A 21,558-nucleotide genomic window follows, 5' to 3' on the forward strand; every position below is an offset into this window, starting at 1 on the left:
GCAGGAGTGGGGATAGGGCAGAGGTAGCCTGGGAAGCCGGGACAAGTGAAGTACAGGTGTTGGTGACTGTATGCGGAATATGATGGCTCAGATAAATAGAGCAAAGCCCAAGATGGAAATCCTGTGAATTCACAGGGTGAGAGGGGACCTCAGGCAGGCTTGCTTCTGTAGCTTCATAGAGGAAGCAGTCAAGGCCCAGAGCACAGGGTTCTGACTTATCCACATCACACAGTTAGTTCCAGCACCGGGCACTGAATTCTTCTGTGGCCTAAGCCCATTAGGCCATGCTAAATTATCCCCGCACAATGCTGCATGACCAAGCGTTGCCGGGTTCCACGGTCCTTGGGCCAAGAGTTTTAGCTCCTACGTGGAGGAAAGGGCTAACTACTATTTCCGCTTTCACTGTCCTTTCATAGCTCCTCATTGGGCGCAGTGCGTTCAGGAGGCCCCGGATGCATGCTTGTCCAAGGCTGCCTGGGCTGGTGACTCAGCCTTAGGCTGCCTGCTCCAGCCAGGAGCTCATCAGGAGGCTGGGTTCATTTGCCAACCAGTCAAGGTGGACCCATTACAGCTTCTCCTAGGAGGGCTCAGACTCAGTACATATCTGCGTCCATTTGTACAGCTTTTAAGTGGGAGGGAGGAAGCAAAATAAAGAAGAAAGATACATAGAGGGCGCCTCCTCCTGACTCCTGTAAGTGGTTCCTTAGTACCTACTTGGGATTTGGGTTAGATTGACTTGGCACCTCCTCAGGAAGCTGAAACGTGAGAAGAACGTTTATGTACTTACATCTACCCAGATGCGGATTTACTAGGAAGCTAAGGAAACTTAAGCTTTGGGGCCCATCACTTGCATTAGCCTCTTTCCAGACCCTTCACCTAATATGTTTTTATAATTTTCTATATGTTTTGCATTTTAAAAATTATACCAGCTTCTGGTCTTGCAAAATGTTGACCATCCTCCATCTGCCTCTGCAACAAGAAACCATAGCCCTTGGTAGACCAGTATCTCCTAGGTTTTCATTAAACCTGGCTGGGAAAAGGCACAAAGCTCGGGGGTGCCTCATGGTGCAGGTGGCTGGAGGAAGAGGGAACAGAAAATGTGCGCCAATAGGAGAAGTTCTACGTGGAACCTTCCTGCTGCCCATCACGCTTACATAAGTGTCAGTGCTACCAGTGAGGGCAATGAGAGTCCGCTGGAAGTGGGCTTCCGTTTTTTTTTCTTTTTATGTGTGTGTGTGTGTGTGTGTGTGTGTGTGTTTTATGTTTAATTTGTTTTATTTTTTGAAGTATAGTTGATGTACAATATTATATAAGTTTCAGGTGTACAATATAGTGATTCACAATTTTTAAAGGTTATATGCCACTTATAGTTATTATAAAATGTTGGCTATATTCCCTGTGTTGTTCAATATATCCTTATTTACTTTATACATAATAGTTTATACGTCTTAATCCCCTACCCCTGTCTTCCTCTCCCCCATTCCTTCTTCCCAATAGTAACCACTAGTTTGTTCTCTGTATATGTGAGTCCGTTTCTTCTTTGTTTTATTCACTAGCTTGTTTTATTTTTTAGATTCCACATATAAGTGATATCATACAGTATTTGTCTTTCTCTTCCTGACTTATTTCACTAGGCACACTGCCCTCCAAGTCCATCCATGCTGTTGCAAATGGCAGAATTTCTTTCTGTTTGATGTGTGTCTATAAACACACCACATCTTTATCCATGCATCTGTTGGTGAACACTTAGGTTGCTTCCATATCTTGGCAGTGGTAAATAAAGCTGCTATGAACACTGGGGTGCATGTATCTTTTAGAATCAGTGTTTTTGCTTCCTTTTTTTCCTTCCTTCAGTGGTGACATCTGGGATGTGGGGTGACAAGCCGATGAGTAGTGGGGGCATCCAAGGGGAGCAGGGCCCAAGAAGAGACTCCAGGCTGTGTGAGGCTTCCATGGACTATGGAGATACATAACACGATAGTTCCTCAGAAGAGGGACAATTGAAGGAGCCATGAGGAAGAGCCAGAGAGTGGCCAGGACCGGGATGTTGTTACACGCCTCACCGGTGGAGATTCGATGTTCCTGATCTGCGTGCAACTCACAGGGGCCCCACGCTCCTATGTCTTCTAGGGGAACGAGGGCCAAGCTAGGATGCCCAGGGAGCAATTCTGATCCTTTCCCCCTCCCTTCTCCGTGCTCCCCCCTCCCCAGTTTGTGTGTATGTCATTAGAGTGCCCGGCTGCCGGCCACTTCCAAGGGGAGGAAGTCCCTCCTCCCACTGCCTTTGTGGTCACGTTAAGTGGACACTCTATTCTTCTGCACTTCCTGCCTTGAAAGTCCTGACCGGGGTCACTTGCAGGGCTGTTAAACAGCTGCCGCGCTTCAGCCGGACGACAAACAAGGCCATTCCAGGCCCATCCATCAGCTAGGCCAGACAAGTGTTTTGGGACCTGCCTGGATAAAAGATGGGAAGTGAGCGTAGGCGTGGCCTCGACTCGCCCAACCTGCAGACCTAATTTGTCCAGAGGCCCCGAGGTACAGAACCTGTGTGAGGACGCTCAGACAGCCTGTGTGTGGCGGCCACGGCTACTTTTTTCTCCTTCATTCAGTCGTTAAATATTAATTGATTGCCTGCTTAAGACCGGACAAGAGACTGCATCACCAACATTTTTGCCTTTTTTATTTCAAGAGCCAACATTTGTGTTGATAGATGTCAGAAAGAATGCTTGGCTCTGGAGAAAAGAAGGAAACCTTTTTTTTTTTTTTTTTTGTCTTACTTTACCCACTGGGGTAGCTAACATCCAGCTCCAGGCTTTGGCTTTTTCAACAGATGATGCCATCTATTCCCAGTTTTATAAATGGAGAGTCTCGGATTTCAGTTGGTCACTCTCTTCTTGAGAAACCAACATTGAAAATTCAACCCTTTAGTCTCCTAGGCCTTTTAGCCGTTGCTCTCTCGGTGGGTGCTGGGAAACCATGTGCATTCAGGACTGACTGCCCCATCCCTGCTACCTCTAGTGTCTGCTGTATTTCTGGTCTCTGCTGTTAAGAAGAGGGGAGGAGATGAGTTACGGGCAAAATAATATTCTCCTCCCGTAAATCTCTGTCTGCCTTGAGAGCTAGTTCAGGGATCTGTGAGCTCTGGCCTAGGACAACCTGTGAGGTTAATCCTTGAAGAGGAGGTACAGGAACAGAGGGGCAGCATTGGCAGGGTGGAGACCGGGGGTGGCGAATGAAAATGTCTTCTACGTGAGTTTTTCAAATGTCTGTAGAGGCTGTTGTGATATTATACGTATTTATAGACATAATCTACAATAGCCTTTGTCAGCGTGTTTTCTCCATCAAAGGAAATTAAAATGCAATTACTAGCACGTGGTAGTTGAGGACATTATCTGACCTAAAAGGGATTCTTATGGTTGAAAAGTTCACTCATCTTTAGGAAATAAAATAGGAACATGCATCCTGTTAAAAAAAAATCTTTTCTTTTAATTAAACAAAAATCCTGGGAGATAAAGTAGAAACCACGGAAGCTGGCTGTGCTGTAAAAACTGCCTGGTCTACCTCTCACGTTCCGATCATTTGCCTTACAACAGTGTACACCAGCTCTGAGCTCTGTACAGACCCAGTGTCATCAGTACCACAGCCTTCAGAAGAGCCCTCTGAGCCAGTGTTAGCGAGGCAGCACTCTGAAGGAGGAAAGGCAGCTAAGGAAAGTTAATCTTCCAGCAGCGACTGGAGTGGAGAAAGCCCCTTGGATCCCTTTGCACACCTCAGCTGCTTGCCTTCTGGCCCAGTTGCCCTGGTTTGGTTGTTGGTTAAATATTTTCCTTGCTTTCCCTTTGGCGTGATAGACTGCGGATGTCTAAACGTGGGCCCTTTCCCACCTGGGCCTGCCCTGTCTTTTTCCTGGGGATATTAGGGGCTTGTTTGAAGGGCCTGACCTGGCATGGATGCTGGACAAACAGAAGCAGGGGCAAAAGCATGTCTGTGTGCAGAGCGCTTGGGTTAAGTAGGTCTTTCATTGCAGTAGTCAACACCCTTTGTTGCTGCCAGACCCTTCAGGATTGATCCAGTATTAGCTGTACTTTGAGGTGGGCTAGACAGGGGTAAATATGCCCGGAGCAGCTTCCACAAGGGACACGCTGAACACCGCTTCCTTTGGTTGCTTCCTTCAGGAAATCTGCTAAGGAAAACAGAAGCTTGTTAGTCTCAATTTTGGCGATAAGTAGAATATGTAACCAGAGACAGTAAAAACCCTCTAGGAAGTTCCCACTTAACACATTTGCTTCTATGATTGTTCACATTTTTTACATCCTGCCCTTGATTTTCTATTTCCTTTCTATGAAATTTTCATGAGTTGGTTCCTTTTGAAAAAAGAAATCTTAAATCACACATAATTATATTTACTCAGTATGAACCCACTGGATCGGAGAGGGGACTGCTCCATTTGGAAATCCCAAATTCAATCAGATTTTCCGAACGGGCCATGTCAGAAGTAGAAGCCCACTGAGTCCAGGGTGTGGTTTCCCAGTTGTGCTTTTGAGCTGCTTGGAGGATGGCTGGATTAAAACCAGCATGTCTAGTTACTGTCGCAGGAGATGAAGCTGAAGTATGCTAACCCAGACTGTAAGGAAGGATCCTTAGCCCATTTTTTCTGTCCTTAAACTCTCTTCCTTTGCTAACACTGTTAACATACTGCCTTCAGACTAAATTCAAATGAAATATGACAAACTCCAAGCAGTTTTTCCTTCAAAACACCCATCTTGATTCCATGCCTCTCCCTTTCTATTACTCACTTTATGGGGGTTTTGTTTTGTTTTTTAGAATGGGGGATGGAAGGAGTACCAGGAGGAATTTTGCATAAATAGATGCTTACATTCAAATTCTCAAAAGCTTTTTTTAAAAAAATTGAGATATAATTGACATATAACAATTATATTAGTTTCAGGTGTACAATGATTTGATACTTGATTATATTGTGAAATGACCACAGCGGTGTCTAGTTAACATCTGTCAAACTTTCCAACTCTTGAACTTTTGTTCAGACTCTTAAGACTTTAAAGTCCTTTCATTAGTATACCCACTTTGCTATTAAATTTGCAATGAAAACCAATGAATTCCTTATGTTGGCCCTGGTACTATCTCATGTGTGGAAGCATGGAAAGATATGTGTAGAATCATCCGTAAGAAACTCACCCTCTAGTGGTCCAGGCAAGATTTGTGAATGAGTCAACTGGAGAGCAGTAGCTGATGGACCTAATCTCTAGTCTAGTGTGAAAAGAACTTGATCGCTCTTAGACAAATAAAGTGGCGTTCAGACGATGGTGCAGTTGGACCTCAGAGAATGGGGACATGTGGGTTGCCAATAGTTGGTGTAGTCTTTGTGCAGGAGGTGGGGACACGAGCCCGGTCAGGAAGGAGGGTGGAAAGAGGTTGAATGGGTTAGAAGGAGGGTATATTAGGTAGTTGGCACAACTGGAGGAAAGACCAGGGAACAGTGCCTTGGTTGGACCAGAGGATATGCCCTGTATGAGGACCAGGAAGAGATGAGACAAGATTACCTGTGGAAGGGATTGGAGAGCAGCTGGTGATGAGACTTGGATCAAGCCAAGTTGATAAAGCTGTGAGTGATCAATTGCGGGTTTGGAGGGAGTGACAAGCTTATAGTAAGTTTCTTAGGATGAACTAAAACTCATTCCCCTGAATCAAATGTAGCAAGACAGACAGTTAAAGTTTTTTTAATGAAAAGTTTTAAACTTAAAAATGATAATTCTATGTTTTGAAGAAATATTCTGGATACTAATCTCATCAGTTATGTGATTTGCAAATATTCAAGTCCTTTGCCCATTTTTGAATCACGTTTTCTGTTGTTGAGTTCTGTATACATTCTAGAAACTAGACCTTTATCAGATATATGATTTGTAAATATTTTCTCCCATTCTGGGGGTTGCCTTTTTAGTCTTTTGATAATGTCCTTTGATGCAAAAATATGTCCAATGTGTCTTTTTTTAATTTTGTCTGTCTTTGGTGTCATATTCAAGAAATCATTGCCAAATCAAGTCATGAAGTTTTTCTCCTATGTTTTCTTCTAAGAGTTTTATAGTTTTAGGTCCTACATTTGAGTGTTTCATCCATTTTGTGTTCATTTTTGTATTTGATATAAGGTAAGGGTTCAACTTTATTCTTTTGCGTGTGGATATCCAGTTTTCCCATCGATTGCTGTCTTTTCCCTTTTGAATGGTATTGGCGCCCTTGCTGAAGATAATTAACCACAGAAGCAATATAGGTTTACTTCTGGGTTCTCCATTCTGTTGTACTGGTTTATAAGTCTGTCTTTATGCCAGTACCACATTGTTTTGATTTTGTAGCTTTGTAATACATTTTGAAATCAGGAATTGTGAGACCTCCCACTTTGTTCTTTTTTTCAAGATTGACTATTCGGGGTCCCTTGAGATTCTGTATATATTTTAGGGTGGAGTTTTCTTTTTCTGCAAAAAATGTCATTGGGATTTGATAGGGATTGCATTGAATCTACAGACTGCTTTGGGTAGTATTGGCACCTTGACAATATTAAGTCTTCTAATTCATGAACACAAGATGTCTTTCTACTTGTGTCTTTAATTTCTTTCAGTGACATTTTGTGGTTTTACAAGTCATTCACCTCTTCGGTTAATCTTTTTCCTAAATAGTTTATTCTTTTTGAGGCTATTGTGAAGAGAATTGTTTTCTTAATCAGAGCAGATAGTTTTTGCCATCCATAGTGTTCCTATGCCTCCATTCCACTCTCTTTCCCCAGAGGCCGGCTGATACCAATTAGGATGAGAGTGCAGGCCACCCAGAGGGTCACCTTTGCCCTAGGAAGTGGCTGCAACTCTGAATCTGCAGAAGGAGTGAGTCAGGGCTGATTTAGTGTAGACTGAGGCGGTTCAAGTTCTGAGCCTTACAGATACATCACCTAATATGCTTTATTGAGAGCACAGTGCGAATAAGTCTCTTCCAAATGCTACTTCAAGCAAAGGGAAGAGAGATGTAGCAGCTGTTGGGAGGCTATTCAGTTTTTAAAGTTTGACTCCAGCAAAAATTGCAAGAGGTAAACAGTATGTCCTTAGCTGTGCCACTTTTTCACGCTAATTCTGCTTTGATCTTTCTCTTCTTTTATCCTGTTTCCCTGTTATCCAGTTGTCTCCCTGTCTCACTCTTTTTTTCCTGAAGTTCCCTTTCCTCAGCTTTCTTTTTTTTTTTTTTTTTTTTTAAAATCTTATTTATTTGGCCGTGTGGGTCTTAGTTGCAGAATCTTTTAGCTGCAACATGTGAACTCATAGTTGTGACATGTGGGGTCTATCAGTTCCCTGACCAGGGATCCGAACCCGGGCCCCCTGCATTGGGAGCGCAGAGGCCTAGCCACTAGACCACCAGGGAAGTCCCCCTCAGCTTTCTTAACATAACGTTCCTGTCCCACTGTGATTCCCTCAGATCTTTCTCTGCTGGGCATAAGCAAGCTGTTCCTGAAAAATTAACTTGCAAAGCAAGAACAGGTAACGTCTTTGCGGTTTTACAGGGTGACATCTTAATCTGAGCAAGGTGACATGAATTGGTTTAATCCCTGGTAACTACAGGAGCTCAAAAACTGGGAGGGAAAGGGATATTTGGGTTTTGTCTAGACCTGGACCTGATCTGACAGGGGACAGAGAAGCCAGCATCAGATGACTTGGAGGCAAGATGACATGCTGGCTTTTGAGGCAGAGCAGCTGCTCTACTAGAGGTGCCTGAGGTCAGCCTCAGCCCTGCCTTTGAGTGGACTGTCACAGGTCTCAGGGAGCCTGGAGCTGTAATTGCTATTGGTCTCTCCATGACTTATTTCTGACTTGAGAGCTTTCTTCAAGCTTGAGGTTGGGAGGGCTTTAACCTTGGACTATGTGGTTGGGAGACCCTCATGGTGCTCCAGCGGGAGTCTGTTAACTAAACTTCAGAAATGGGGAAGATTTGTAAACAAGTCACTGCCGACTGAAAACTGGAGGGCCCCGACCTGCTTGGACTGGCCAGTTACCCCAGGATGGGCTAGTGCAGAGGCGGGGTGCCGCCAGGCAGCACCCATGGACCTCTGTCAGATGGTATCTGTGTGACCACTGTGGGTGGGTAACAGGCCCCCATCTCCAGACCTCCTAGCGACTCCTTCTTTCTCTGTAGACCCCCGGAGGCCAGGGCTGCACAATTCCTCACCTCCGCAGTGGGAGGCCAGCCTTGGCAGCGAGCAGGACTCAGGATTCTGCTTTGTGTCCGGCTGTCTGCGACTTGAATTTGATACAAAGTCCGCAAACATTTCACTGCAAAGGCACATTTTATCTCCCTTTCCAGAACCTCCGAGAGAGCCAAGCTTGGTGGCTTGCCAAACAGGCTCTCCTCCTTATGTCTGATGTAGTGTAAGTGCTGTTGGTTGCCATGCACCTATTGAACCCTACATCTAGAGCTCTGGATGCAAAAGGAAGGTGAGTGTAGTGGAGAGAAACCAGAGGAGGAAGAGGGGCCAACAGTCCGGCGGGCAGTGGGTGCTGGGCTAAGCACACAAACAGATATAGGGAGGCCAGAATGAAACAAAACCCAGAAACCAAAAACAAAGGCAGACACTTCTGCCCTACTTCCTTCTTCCAATGCACCAAGTCTGTGTTGCTGCGGGCTGAAGATTGATTACTGTTTGGGGGCCTCTGATTATAAACCTGTATGTGTAGAGAGTCAGCTCTAAGATGAGGACCTTCTTCACTGAACCAATGGAATCTCATGTTATTAAACCTTCCCCCTTAACTTCCACCTGTTCCTCTCCTTCCCTGGCCCTAAGACCCTGAGCCCATTTCTCCTTTTATCTTTGTTGCCTGTTAATTCTTGTTTCATCAGGTGGAAGACTTGTTCTGGAAATTAAGGTTTTGAAGGCAAGGTTCCTCAGCTTCCTCTCTTTGGGTAGAGCAGGGTGTCCTGAAGATTTCCATAATCACCCCTTCCCTATGCCCTCCTGCACTATTATCCCTAGCATGCATCTGACGCCTTTAATTTATAGCCTTGAACTGCAAGGGGTCTTTGCCAGTGTGTGTATTTTGTCTCCAACCAAGTTGTCAGATTGGGTGAAATGAGCTCCAAGGCTACTAGAATTCTCTGATTCTGTGTATTTTATTTTATTTATTTTTTTAAAAAATTATTTATTTATTTATATATTTTTGGCTGCGTTGGGTCTTCATTGCTGTGCGCGGGCTTTCTCTAGTTGCGGTGAGCAGGGGCTACTCTTCGTTGCAGTGCGCGGGCTTCTCACTGCGGTGGCTTCTCTTGTTGCGGAGCATGGGCTCTAGGTGCACGGGCTTCAGTAGTTGTGGCTCGCGGGCTCTACAGCGCAAGTTCAGTAGTTGTGGCGCATGGGTTTAGCTGCTCCGCGGCATGTGGGATCTTCCCGGACCAGGGCTCGAACCCGTGTCCCCTGCATTGTCAGGCGGATTCGTAACTACTGCGCCACAAGGGAAGTCCTCCGAGTCTATGTATTTTAAGAGCTCTGGCAGAATCTTAGTGACCTCATCTTAATGTGCACCCAAGCCCCTAATGGCATAGCAAGCATTCAATACATATTTACAATGACCACCCTCTGGGGGCTTTCGGAGTGATTGTCTTAGAAGTTTTCCGGTCAAGCTTTGGGGTGGGTGATGACATTCCTCTCCAGATGAAAGTCAAGAGGCAGACACCACAGAAACCAAGGCCTCCCTCTAACTGCCTCGTAATAGGAGAGCCCAGCTGCTACTTCTTAACAACTGTGAAGCCATGATAATAGGCCTAATAAATTTTCCTTGCAGTTTCAAGAGGATGTGGTATCTTTCACTTCCTGTCCCAAACTGCCCTGCATTGTTGCGCCATGGGACAGCTGCTTCACATCAAGGCATGGCCATGTTCCAGCCGAGGAAGGAGGGGTGAAGTCTGGCGTGCCACCGTGATGTAGGGGCAACTATCGTAGGTGGTATAGAAGCTGTCTGGACACTAATGTCTAAAACAGGACATTAAAATGTCAGACTGGGAAGAGACCAGACCCACCATTCCAATTTTACAGAGGAAACACAGATGCCCCATAGGGCGATGAGACCTGCTCGCTGCATGCTAACCCACTGTCATTTATCACACATGCTTTCTTGTCATTCTGCTTCTTTCATAAATAGAGGGCAGGGATGAACAGGTGAAGGTATGTGAAGGAGAAGGGGAGGAAAGGTCAGAAATCACCATGCTCCCATGGTACTTCGTATATACATGCTTTGTCACACTTTGCTTGCATTGCGGGAAAACTTAAACAGAGAGAAATTGAACTGACCTCGCTGTAAAATAATGGGCCATTAACAAAGCGGCTGAGGGACTTGAGGATGGTCCCTGCAAAGTCGGTTCTCACCTTTCCCTGAAGGCACTTTTTCCCTTTCATTTTCTAGCAGTGCCATAATGATATAATTTGTGTCATGTCTATATAAGGAGAGAACCAGCATACCTCCATGAATTGGTTCTGTTGATTGATTTTCTAAGCTTTTGAGTTTTGAAGTGATTCCAGATTTTAGAAAAGTTGTAGGAATGGTTGAAAGAATTCCTATATACCCTCTACCCATATCTCCGGAATATTGAAATTTTACCACGTTTGCTTCATCGCTCTCTCTCGCAGTGGTGTTCTGGGGCCAGTTTTTTCTGGCTTGAAAGAGCCCATCAATAAAATTTCTGGACCTTTGTGAGCTAGTTGTTTAACATGACCATTGTTAAACATTAAGTTATTTTAGCTTACAATTCAATATTAAAAACAACGAGTAAAAGTAAAGAGGCAGACGTTGTAGCGACCAATGCCTCCTCCACATTCCAAACTCAAATAAATACACAATAGATCCATACTCAAAACATCTTTTTCTGATTATTTTACTACCGTCTGTGTTCTGGAGGTGATTTTCTTTTATTTATAGTAGAAATATGATATCATGGCGTGTTACTGTTCATCTCATCCCAACTGCATCTAGTGAGCTCTCGTGGAGACAAATCAGGGCTCGAGTTACTTTTTTGTTTGTTTATCTAGATTTAAGAAAGTGATGAGATGCTGATGATAAGGCAGGTTAATGTGTAGTGTGTCTGCCGGCTGAATGTGAGTAGCAACCTCAAGTTGGGTGCAGGCGTAAGAGTTCGGCCAAATCGCCAAAAGCATTCTGTGAGAGGCAACTGGCTGTGTAGAATTTACAGCAAAGTGTACTGCATATTTAATGTTTTTGGTAAATTGTATACTACACGTTCTTTATCCGTAAAACGTGTACTGAACTTTTGTGTATACTGCACATGTTTTTGGCAAGCTGGTTATTGAACACCAGCACACTGCTACATCTATTGAATACATGTTTTTATTTTTTTCTGAGAATAAGGTGCACATATATTGCTCCATTATCACTAAATACTTCAGAGTGCATTTCCTAAAAAATAAGGACCTTGTCATACACAACTGCAGTAAGTCATCAAAACTGGAAAATTAACATTAATAATACTACTATGTAATCTACTGATCTTATTCAAGATTTGCTAATTGTTCCAATAATGTCCTTTTTTGCTCAGGATGTAGTCCAGAATCACTCATTGCATTAAGTTCTCGTGTCGTCTTATGTCCTTTAATCTGGAATTGTTTTTCATTAAAAAAAAAAAAAAACCTTTTACTACTCTGACAGTTTTTGAAGAGTACAGGCCAGTTATTTCATAGAATGTTCTTAATTTTTATCTGGTGTTTTCTCATGCTTCCATTTGGATTCTGCGTATCTGGTAGGAAAACCACAGAAGTGATACTGTGTCCTTCTTAGTGTTTTACATTGGAGGTATACAATGATATATAAATGAATGAGCATGGCTATGTTCCAATAAAACTTTATTTTCGGGCTTCCCTGGTGGCCCAGTGGTTGTGAGTCCGCCTGCCGATGCAGGGGTCACGGGTTCGTGCCCCGGTCCGGGAAGATCCCACATGCCATGGAGCGGCTGGGCCCGTGAGCCATGGCCGCTGAGCCTGCGCGTCCGGAGCCTGTGCTCCGCAACGGGAAAGGCCACAGCAGCGAGAGGCCCGTGTACCGCAAACAAAAACAAAAACAAAAACTTTATTTTCAAAAAACAGGCAGAGGGATGAATTTGGTCCATGGACCAACATTTTCCAACCCTTGACTTAGGCTTCAGTGTCCAACATTTGATAGGGTTGACTGAATCTGAGTTCCTTCTGTGAAATGCAAGGTTAAAATACAGAGTAAAAAAGCTCATTCAGTAGAACCATCTGGGGGCTAAGTCCAGCCCACTTCATTTAAAAGTCGGAATTGTAGAACATACAGAGAGAATTTCTACAAGTATATCAGGCTACCTGTTTTCTAAGTTATTTTTAGTCTCCGGGAGCCAATATTGCCAAGGATGCCCTTTCATATGGAAAAGGCCACCAGAGGAAAATGTCCTTTCTTGTTAGTTGTCCCCATACTTGGGTGTGCGTCATACTCATTGGTGGAGTTTTCCTCTGTGTGTTCCTGGGCTCTTCTACTGAAACAGAATCTCAGTAGTGAGTTGAGTTCTATGTGTTTCTGTTTTTAAAGCATTTTCCAGGTGTTCCAGATGAAGCCAGATGAGGGACTGGCACAAAGTGAAGAATTGAGATTCTCAGGGACTTATCTTAATGAAAAGATAAGGATAATCTCTAATTACTGCATTGATTTTATGTAAATAGATTCTTCTAAAGGGTTTGCAATATTTTAAAAGTTAATAAGTAGTTAAAGTACTCTTTCCTAAGCCTGCTCTCTAAACTTGATTGCCACTACTGAGCTTCTTATCAAACTATTTTTTCATGCATAGTGAAAAACAAACTTCAGAACAGCCTCTGCTGGATTTTCAAAAAAATAGCAATTATTGGACTCTAAAGAGTCTAAAAAGTGTAGTGGAAATTCAAGCCCATTACCATTTATTCATAAGGACAAGTGACAATCAAAACAGTATCTTTGATGGATTAAATGTGTTTAAACAAATAGTTAACTATAATACTAGAGGATTAGTATTTTTGGAGGGCTCTATTTTTGATAGAGCTTTAGCTGGTATTCTTTTGATAATCCCTGTTTTTCCTTGGCAGTCGATGCCTCTGTTTGCTTTGGCAATAGTCTTTTAATGTGTTGCATTTTAACATTATACCCGCAGTACAGAATATGAAATTCTGTTTGCCATCAGGTAAGCTTGGGAAATGACAAAATAGTTGTTTGCAAATTGCTTTAGACCTAAGATAGAGAATCTGAAGATATCAATCTAAATGTGGTTTGTTGATGTGAAACTCTAAGCTATTTTTATGTTAAAAATTATATCAATTATTAAGAAAAATTATCTAAGACTTTCAGTGTCATCCTGGGACATTGTCCAACAAGCCCATCCACGGGTTATTTAGTTCACTAGAGAATGTACTTTTGCTTGAATTATTACTTTCTCTTGCTTAGGGCTCAGACATTGTGAAGTTACATGTTAACCTAGAGACTTTTGTTCATTCGAGTACAAATGGTTTCTGAATGGCAGAGAAGACAACCACAACGCTTACAGTTTTATTGTCCTGTATGTCATTAACCAGTTTGGCCTCTAACTCAAGAAAGTAATTTTGCCAGGCCTTTTTAAAACTGACTGTGTAAACCTCTGTTCCTTGAATTCTCCCCTGAACTAGCTCTTCTATCCTAATCGTCCCTCATTAGTGGATTACATAAGTTTTTGATTCATGTTTTACATACGTCAAAGTTGCATGTCTTTCACGTTTTGAAAATCATCTGTCTTATTTTTTCTTTAGTGGTCCAAAGTTAGCCGCATTTATTTTCTTACATCGATGACTTTTGGTCCTAAATTTTGCCATTTTATAATTGTAGTTGTCAATCATATGAATTAAATATTCTGTCTTTAACCTGTGAAGACAGTTTTTCAAAGTAATCATCAGGAAGACATTTAGTTTAGCTAGAAGATAATTGTTGTGTTCACAGTACACGTGCCAGGTATAGGGTACCCTGAGGCAAGTAAGTGACTCCTGCCACAGCCTTCCTCTGGAGCCTCCAGAGTTTGGTGGGAGGGACAGATAAGCAATGCCATGTGCTGAGTGCTAGGACAGAGCTTTGTTCCAGGCAGACAGTCCAGGCCTATGGAACTAAGCCTGGCTTTAAGTTCTTTCTTCACTGGAAGGGAGAGCACAGAATTATTCACAAGCTTTATTCAGTCCCTCTCGAGACCAGTAAGACATGAGCAGGGCAGCAGCAGAGCAAAGTGCATGACATGGGCTCTGAAGCCAGATGGACTTGGAATGCAACCCTGGCTCCTCCGTTAACTAGCGTGTGACCTTGCAGTTGGGTTCAACTGTCTAAGCCTCAGTTTTCTCATCTGCCAAATGAGGATGATAGTACTGATATATAGGATTACGGTAAAGATGAAATGGGACTTGCAGTGAAAGGTTCACTCAGCAGGTCTGGAGTGTTCAAACCTTGTTCCAAAGAAGCTGGCCCTTGACGGGCTCCTGGGAGATGACCCCTAAACACTTGGAATATCCTGGCAATTGAGAGTGTCTGTTTACTTGGGACCTTAGGCCACGCCAGATAGTTCAAGCTAACAGTATGATTTATGATGGAGGCCGTGGGTCACACCGTTCCAGTTTGAATGCTGGAGGGGCTGGAGACTGAGCAGCTAGGTTGAGCCAGCCTACACGATCGACCACCAGTAAAACCCTAGACACCAAGGCTTGGTGACTTCCCTGGTTGACGATACTCTGTGCATGTCATACATTGTTGCTGGGATGATTAAGCACTGTCTGTGCAGCCTCAATGGGGGAGGACATCTGGAGGCTCGTGCCTGGTCTGTCCTGCACTCTGCCCTATATGCCTTTTACCTTTGCTTATTTCAATCTGTATCCTTTTTCTAGAATAAATGGTAACTGTGACTAAAACAGGTTTTCCAAATTGTATGAGTCCTTCTGGCAAATCATTGAATCTTAGGGGGGTTGTGAGGGCCCCCCAAACAGGTATAAAGAATAGAAGGTACTTTGCTCGGCACCTGGCTTAGAGTCAGTTTGGTTCCATCTTTACTCAACTTCTGATGCGTGGCTTGTCCATCCTTTCCAGCCCTGTTATGACCCATTGGACCCAATGACTGATGTTGCTTTCTCTGCTTGATCTAAAGATTGTTTTCTGGAGACTTTGTTCTGGCGAAGAAAATATCCAACCTCAGATGGTTGACTGATGACGATATTACTAAACAAGGGTCCCTGCGCGTTTAGGCCTAATAATCTATGGCCTGCACTGGTGTTTAACTTCTGATGCAGGTCTATGTCTTACCTCCTCGACTGGATTATAATTCATGGGAAGTAAATAGTGCTTTTCGTTTCCTGGCTGTGTACAGTGCCTGGTGCCTGAGGTGACAGCCTGGCCTAATGGGAAGGCTGGGTTTTAGAGTCAGAAAAAGCTGGGCTCAAATGCAACTCAGCTCTTTACCTGCCACGTCAACTTGGACAAGTTGTTCAACCTCTCCGAGGTCAATACATTTGCACCATTACCTATTCCACAGGGTTATTAGGAGTTTGATGGTGTCCTGCCTGGCTCAGACCTAAGACATAGTAATACCAGCATTTTGAGTTAGGTGGCCCACTCAGGAAGGTTTGTGCACTTCGTGTAGATAAAACTTCTCTAACTGGCATAGAATGTTAGGGGACCCTTAGATGGAGTTTCAGCTCCATCCTCTGGTTTGCATGGGCCCCTGGAGTTTCTTATGAACGAACATGAACTTCACCTATAACCAGGGCTCAGAAATAAACAGACACTGCTGATGGACTGCAGGGCAGGACAAGCGATAAAAGGCAGTTTGCAGGTAGGGACAGATGATTACTTATTGAAGACTGGCTGAAATCATCTTACTGTATGTCAGATTCCATTCTAAGCAATTAAAGCGTAAGGGCTCTTTTAATCTTCCTAACCCCGATGAAGGAGGTCAGTTTTTGAATTTGGAAACTGAGGTCCAGAGAATGTAAGTAACTTGTCCAAGGTGACACAGCTGGTAAGTGGCAGAGCTGGGCTTGAGAGCCAGGCTCTTAAACTTTACACAGCATGGCTCTCATTGAACTAACTGCCTTCCACAGCGCCAGCACACCCAGAGCAGGAGAAGCAGTGGTGAAAATAGGGGCTCTTTATTACTGGAAACATAATCAACTCTCTTGGGGAAAGCTTTCTCAGAGAGTTGGGTGATAAAACAGAAGTCACTATAGCATTAGAGGTCTGCTGCCCCTGCATCAAAAGAGTTAGACATCTGAGGAGGAAAGGGCTTCTCCCCATTGAGAGAGAGAGGTAAATCCTGGAGACTGGCAGGCTGAGAGTGTAAGGCTTTCAGAAAGCAGCCGCAGCAGAGGGACCAGGCATGGCGACCAGGACCTCTGTGGGCTGGGTAGACCAGGTGGCCCAAATGCAGTGTTGGCTCCTTATTAAAGCTCTGTAGATGACGGTGAGGAATCCGGGTGCTGGCAGCCCAGATCTACAGCCAGATACCAGAATAACACATTCCCTTTTCATCTTTTTAAGACTTCTTACTGGAGTATATGAAAGAAACGGGAAATGCACACACCATGTATCCAGTTCAATGAACATTTATAGACTGATCCCAGCCTGTGACCAGGATCAAGAATCAAAATGTAACCAACACCCAGAAGTACCACTTGTACTTCAAGTACAAATGGTACTTCAAGCCCCCTGTCATCCCTCCCCAAGGACACCACCATCCCGACATCTAAAGCCTTTGGTTCATTTTGCCTAATTTTTATCTTTTTTCCTCCCTCTTATTCTAATTGCTTTATTGAGTTAAAATTTTTGTAAACTGATGAAATATGTGTGAGAAAAGAGAGATGTAGTTTTTTTTCTTTTTTATATCTTTATTGGAGTAGAATTGCTTTACAATGTTGTGTTAGTTTCTGCTGTATAACAAAGTGAATCAGCTATATGTATGCATATATCCCCATATCCCCTCGCTCTTGCACCTCCTCCCACCCTCCCTATCCCACTTCTCTAGGTCGTCACAAAGCACTGAGCTGCTCTCCCAGTGCTATGCAGCCGCTTCCCACTAGCCATCCATTTTACATTTGGTAGTGTATATATGTCCATGCCATTCTCTCACTTCATCCCAGCTTCCCCTTCCTACCCTGTGTCCTCAAGTCCATTCTCTACGTCTGCATCTTTATTCCTGCCCTGCCACTAGGTTCATCAATACTGTTTCTTAGATTCCATATATGTGCATTAGCATACGGTATTTGTTTTTCTCTTTCTGACTTACTTCACTCTGTATGACAGACCCTAGGTCCATCCACCTCACTACAAATAACTCAATTTCGGTCCTTTCTATGGCTGAGTAATATTCCATTGTATATATGTGCCAGATCTTTATCCATTTATCTGTTGATGGACATTTAGGTTGCTTCCATGTCCTGACTATTGTAAATAGTGCCACAGTGAACATTGGGGTTCATGTGTCTGTTTGAATTATGGTCTTCTCAGGGTATATGCCCAGTAGTGGGATTGCTGGGTCATATGGTAGTTCTATTTTTAGTTTTTTAAGGAATCTCCATACTGTCCTCCATAGTGGCTGTATCAATTTACATTCCCACCAAAAGTGCAAGAGGGTTCCCTTTTCTCCACACCCTCTCCAGCATTTATTGTTTCTAGATTTTTTGATGATGGCCATTCTGACCGGTGTGAGGTGGTACCTCACTGTGGTTTTGATTTGCATTTCTCTAATGATTAGTGATGTTGAGCATCCTTTCATGTGTTTGTTGGTAGTCTGTATGTCTTCTTTGGAGAAATGTCTGTTTAGGTCTTCTGCCCATTTTTGGATTGGGTGGTTGTTGTTGTCGTCATCTTCATATTGAGCTGCATGAGCTGCTTGTATATTCTGGCGATTAATCCTTTGTCAGTTGCTTTGTTTGCAAATATTTTCTCCCATTCTGAGGGTTGTCTTTTTGTCTTGCTTAAGGTTTCCTTTGCTGTGCAAAAGCTTTTAACTTTCATTAGGTCCCATTTGTTTATTTTTGATTATTTCCCTTACTCTAGGAGGTGGCTCAAAAAAGATCTTGCTGTGATTTATGTCAAAGAGTGTTCTGCCTATGTTTTCCTGTAAGAGTTTTATAGTGTCTGGCCTTGCATTTAGGTCTTTAATCCATTTTGAGTTTATTTTTGTGTATGGTGTTAGGAAGTGTTAATTTCATTCTTTTACACGTAGCTGTCCAGTTTTCCCAGCTCTATTTATTGAAGAGGCTGTCTTTTCTCCATTGTATATTATATTCTTGCTTCCTTTGTCAAAGATAAGGTGACCATATGTGCGTGGGTTTCTCTCTGGGCTTTCTATACTGTTCCATTGATCTATATTTCTGCTTTTGTACCAGTACCATACTGTCTTGATTACTGTAGCTTTGTAGTATAGTCTGAAGTCAGGGAGCCTGGCTCCTCCAGCTCCATTTTTCTTTCTCAAGATTGCTTTTGCTATTCGGGGTCTTCTGTGTTTCCATAGAAATTGTAAAATTTTTTGTTCTAGTTCTGTGAAAAATGCTGTTGGTAATTTGATAGGGTTTGCATCAAATCTGTAGATTGCTTTGGGTAATATTGTCATTTTCACAATGTTGATTCTTCCAATCCAAGAACATGGTATAACTTTCATCTGTTTGTATTGTCTTTGATTTCTTTCATCAGTGCCTTATAGTTTTCTGCATACAGGTCTTTTACCTCCTTAGGTAGGTTTATTCCTAGGTATTTTATTCTTTTTGCTGCATTGGTAAATGGGAGTGTTTCCTTGATTTCTCTTTCTGATTTTTCATTGTTAGTGTATAGGAATGCAAGAGATTCCTGTGCATTAATTTTGTATCCTGCTACTTTACCAGATTCATTGATTAGCTCTAGTAGTTTTCTGGTGGCATCTTTACAATTTTCTATGTATAGGATAATGAAATTTAAACTGACTGCTTTGGTAAAGACAAAGGTGGTTGCAAAAAATTGCCGTCAAAGTTAGTGTGGGTGAGGCAAGCATAAAAGATTGGGAAAAAGAATAAAAATCTCAAGGGATACTACACTGAGATTGCTTTGCAAGTAGCCTTAAACTTTTGTTTGGCTTTCAAGAAGCCAACACTAGAAATCATAGATAATGCATTATGGTTATGGTTGAAGCAAAAAACCCAACTTAGAGCACCAACGAGGGGGATCCACATTTAAAAAAGTAAATAAGGCTTAGCCCAACATCAAAATACTGGTGTATGTAAGTACATTTTTAGGGTTTAATTAAAATGTTAATGTGCATATCATTTTTAATGATTCCCCACTTTAATGGGCTTTTTTCTCTCTTAGCTTTGAGATATAATTGACATATAACATTGTGTAAATTTAAGGTGTACAATGTGATGGTTTCGTACACACATATATTGTGAAATGCTTACCACAGTAAGGTTGGTTAACCCATCCTTCCCCTCACAGAAGTGCCATTTTTTTGCTATTGTTAGGGTGAGGAGATTTGGTACCTACTCTGATAAGAAATTTCAAGTACACGATACAGTATTGTTAGAAGTAGTGACCATGCTGTACATTAGATCCTGGGAACTTCTTCCTCTGTAACTGAAAGTTTGTACCCATTGCCCTACGTGGCCCCATTACCACCCCCCCACAATCCCCCCCAGCCTCTGGCCACTACCATTTATTCTCTGTTCTATGATTTTGGCTTTTTTAGATTCCACATCTAAAAGAGATCATACAGTATTTGTCTTTCTCTGTCTGACTTATTTCACTTAGTGTAATGCCTTCAAGGTTCATCAAACGTTGCGGCAGATGGCAGGATTCCCTTCTTTTTTATGGCTGAATAATATTCCATGGTGTACACGTATGTATATATATACATATACACACACATATATATGTATACACCCCCCCCCACACACACACACATCTTCTTTATCCATGCATCCGTTGATGGACAGTTAGGTTGTTCCCATGTCTTGGCTATTGTGAATAATGCTGCAGTGAACATAGGGGTGCATGTATATCTTCAAGACAGTAATTTCGTTTCCTTTGGAAGTGAAGTGGGATTGCTAAAGCGTATCAGTTTTGATCTTTATATTAATGGGATCATTCCTGTGTTTTCTTTTGTGTCCTCCTTCTTTGCACAGCTGTGTGTCTGTGCTCTTTATCCATACTGTTGTGGGTGCAAGTTGCTCATTCACTCTCATTGTGGCTTAATATTCTGTTGAGTAAATGTATTGAATAGCACAACATTTTCATCCACTCTGTTGTTCATGGGCATTGGGGCATAGTTTCCAATTGGGGGCCCCCTCCCCTTTTGAGGATCCATAGAGAAAGACACAAGAAGGGAGAAGTTTGAGACTCTTTCATGGGAGGGAACTAGGGGCAAATTCTTATGGTAATTGTCTTAGGACTCACAACAGGGGATTCTCAGAAATATTTGAAGATGAGGACTGAACAGGGACCTGAGCTCTGAAATGTGAGGGGTTGCCTGTACATTTGCCTTCATCTGTGGTCAACACCTGGAGAAGCCTGTTATGCATGGGTTATGAGGATTGGAAACAATACATGAAACACCTAACTTGGCACCAAATAGGCACCCAATAAATGGAAGCGGGGGATATTATTATGCACACACTGAATAGTCACTGTTAACTTTATGAATCAATATTTATGTGTAACAAAAATGGGATATGCTGGGGCTTCCCTGGTGGCGAAGTGGTTGAGAGTCCGCCTGCTGATGCAGGGGACACGGGTTCGTGCCCCGGTCCGGGAGGATCCCACGTGCCACGGAGCGGCTGGGCCCATGAGCCATGGCCGCTGGGCTTGTGCGTCCGGAGCCTGTGCTCCACAATGGGAGAGGCCACGACGGTGAGCGGCCCGCGTACCACAAAAACAAAGCAAAACAAAAAAAAGGGATATGCTAATAAGAAAGAGAAAGGTGTGTGAAAAGTTGTACATAGTCCAAGTGGGTACTGTTTTCATCCTCCCTGGAGGCCACAGAGGCCTACAGCAGACTGGGAGGGCTTCAGGCACAGAATACAGCCAAAAGGAACCCTAGGAAGTTCCATTCAACCCCTTCATTTAGCACACAGAAGGTAGAGAGTTCTGTGACTTGTCCCTGGGAGCCTCTGAGTGACTGCTTCAGTTTGTAAAGGCAGAACCAGGAGTCCTGGTCAAAGTAGAGAAAGAAGCACACCTCACCCAAAGAGGCAGGGATGAGGGGTGGGGGAATTCATTGGTTTACAAAGTTGATTTGTTGAAGGTTAGGTGGAAGATAGCCTTAGGATCATTTGGAAACCTGGTCTGGAATGTTCCAGGACTCTCCACTCATCTCTTAGTTGGTTTTTTCCTCTCAGAAGACTTTCTTCCCAAAGCAGAAGTAGGCATCTCAGCTTCACTACCAGAGAGGCGCCATCTCACTTCCTCAGTCCCTAAAATTAGGGGGAGGCTCTGATTGGTCTTGTTGGGGCTTATACTTCCCCTTGTGGCTTGGGAAGGAATGCTAGGGTATGCT

Source organism: Phocoena sinus, chromosome 11, assembly GCF_008692025.1.
Source record: "Phocoena sinus isolate mPhoSin1 chromosome 11, mPhoSin1.pri, whole genome shotgun sequence".
NCBI lineage: Eukaryota > Metazoa > Chordata > Mammalia > Artiodactyla > Phocoenidae > Phocoena > Phocoena sinus.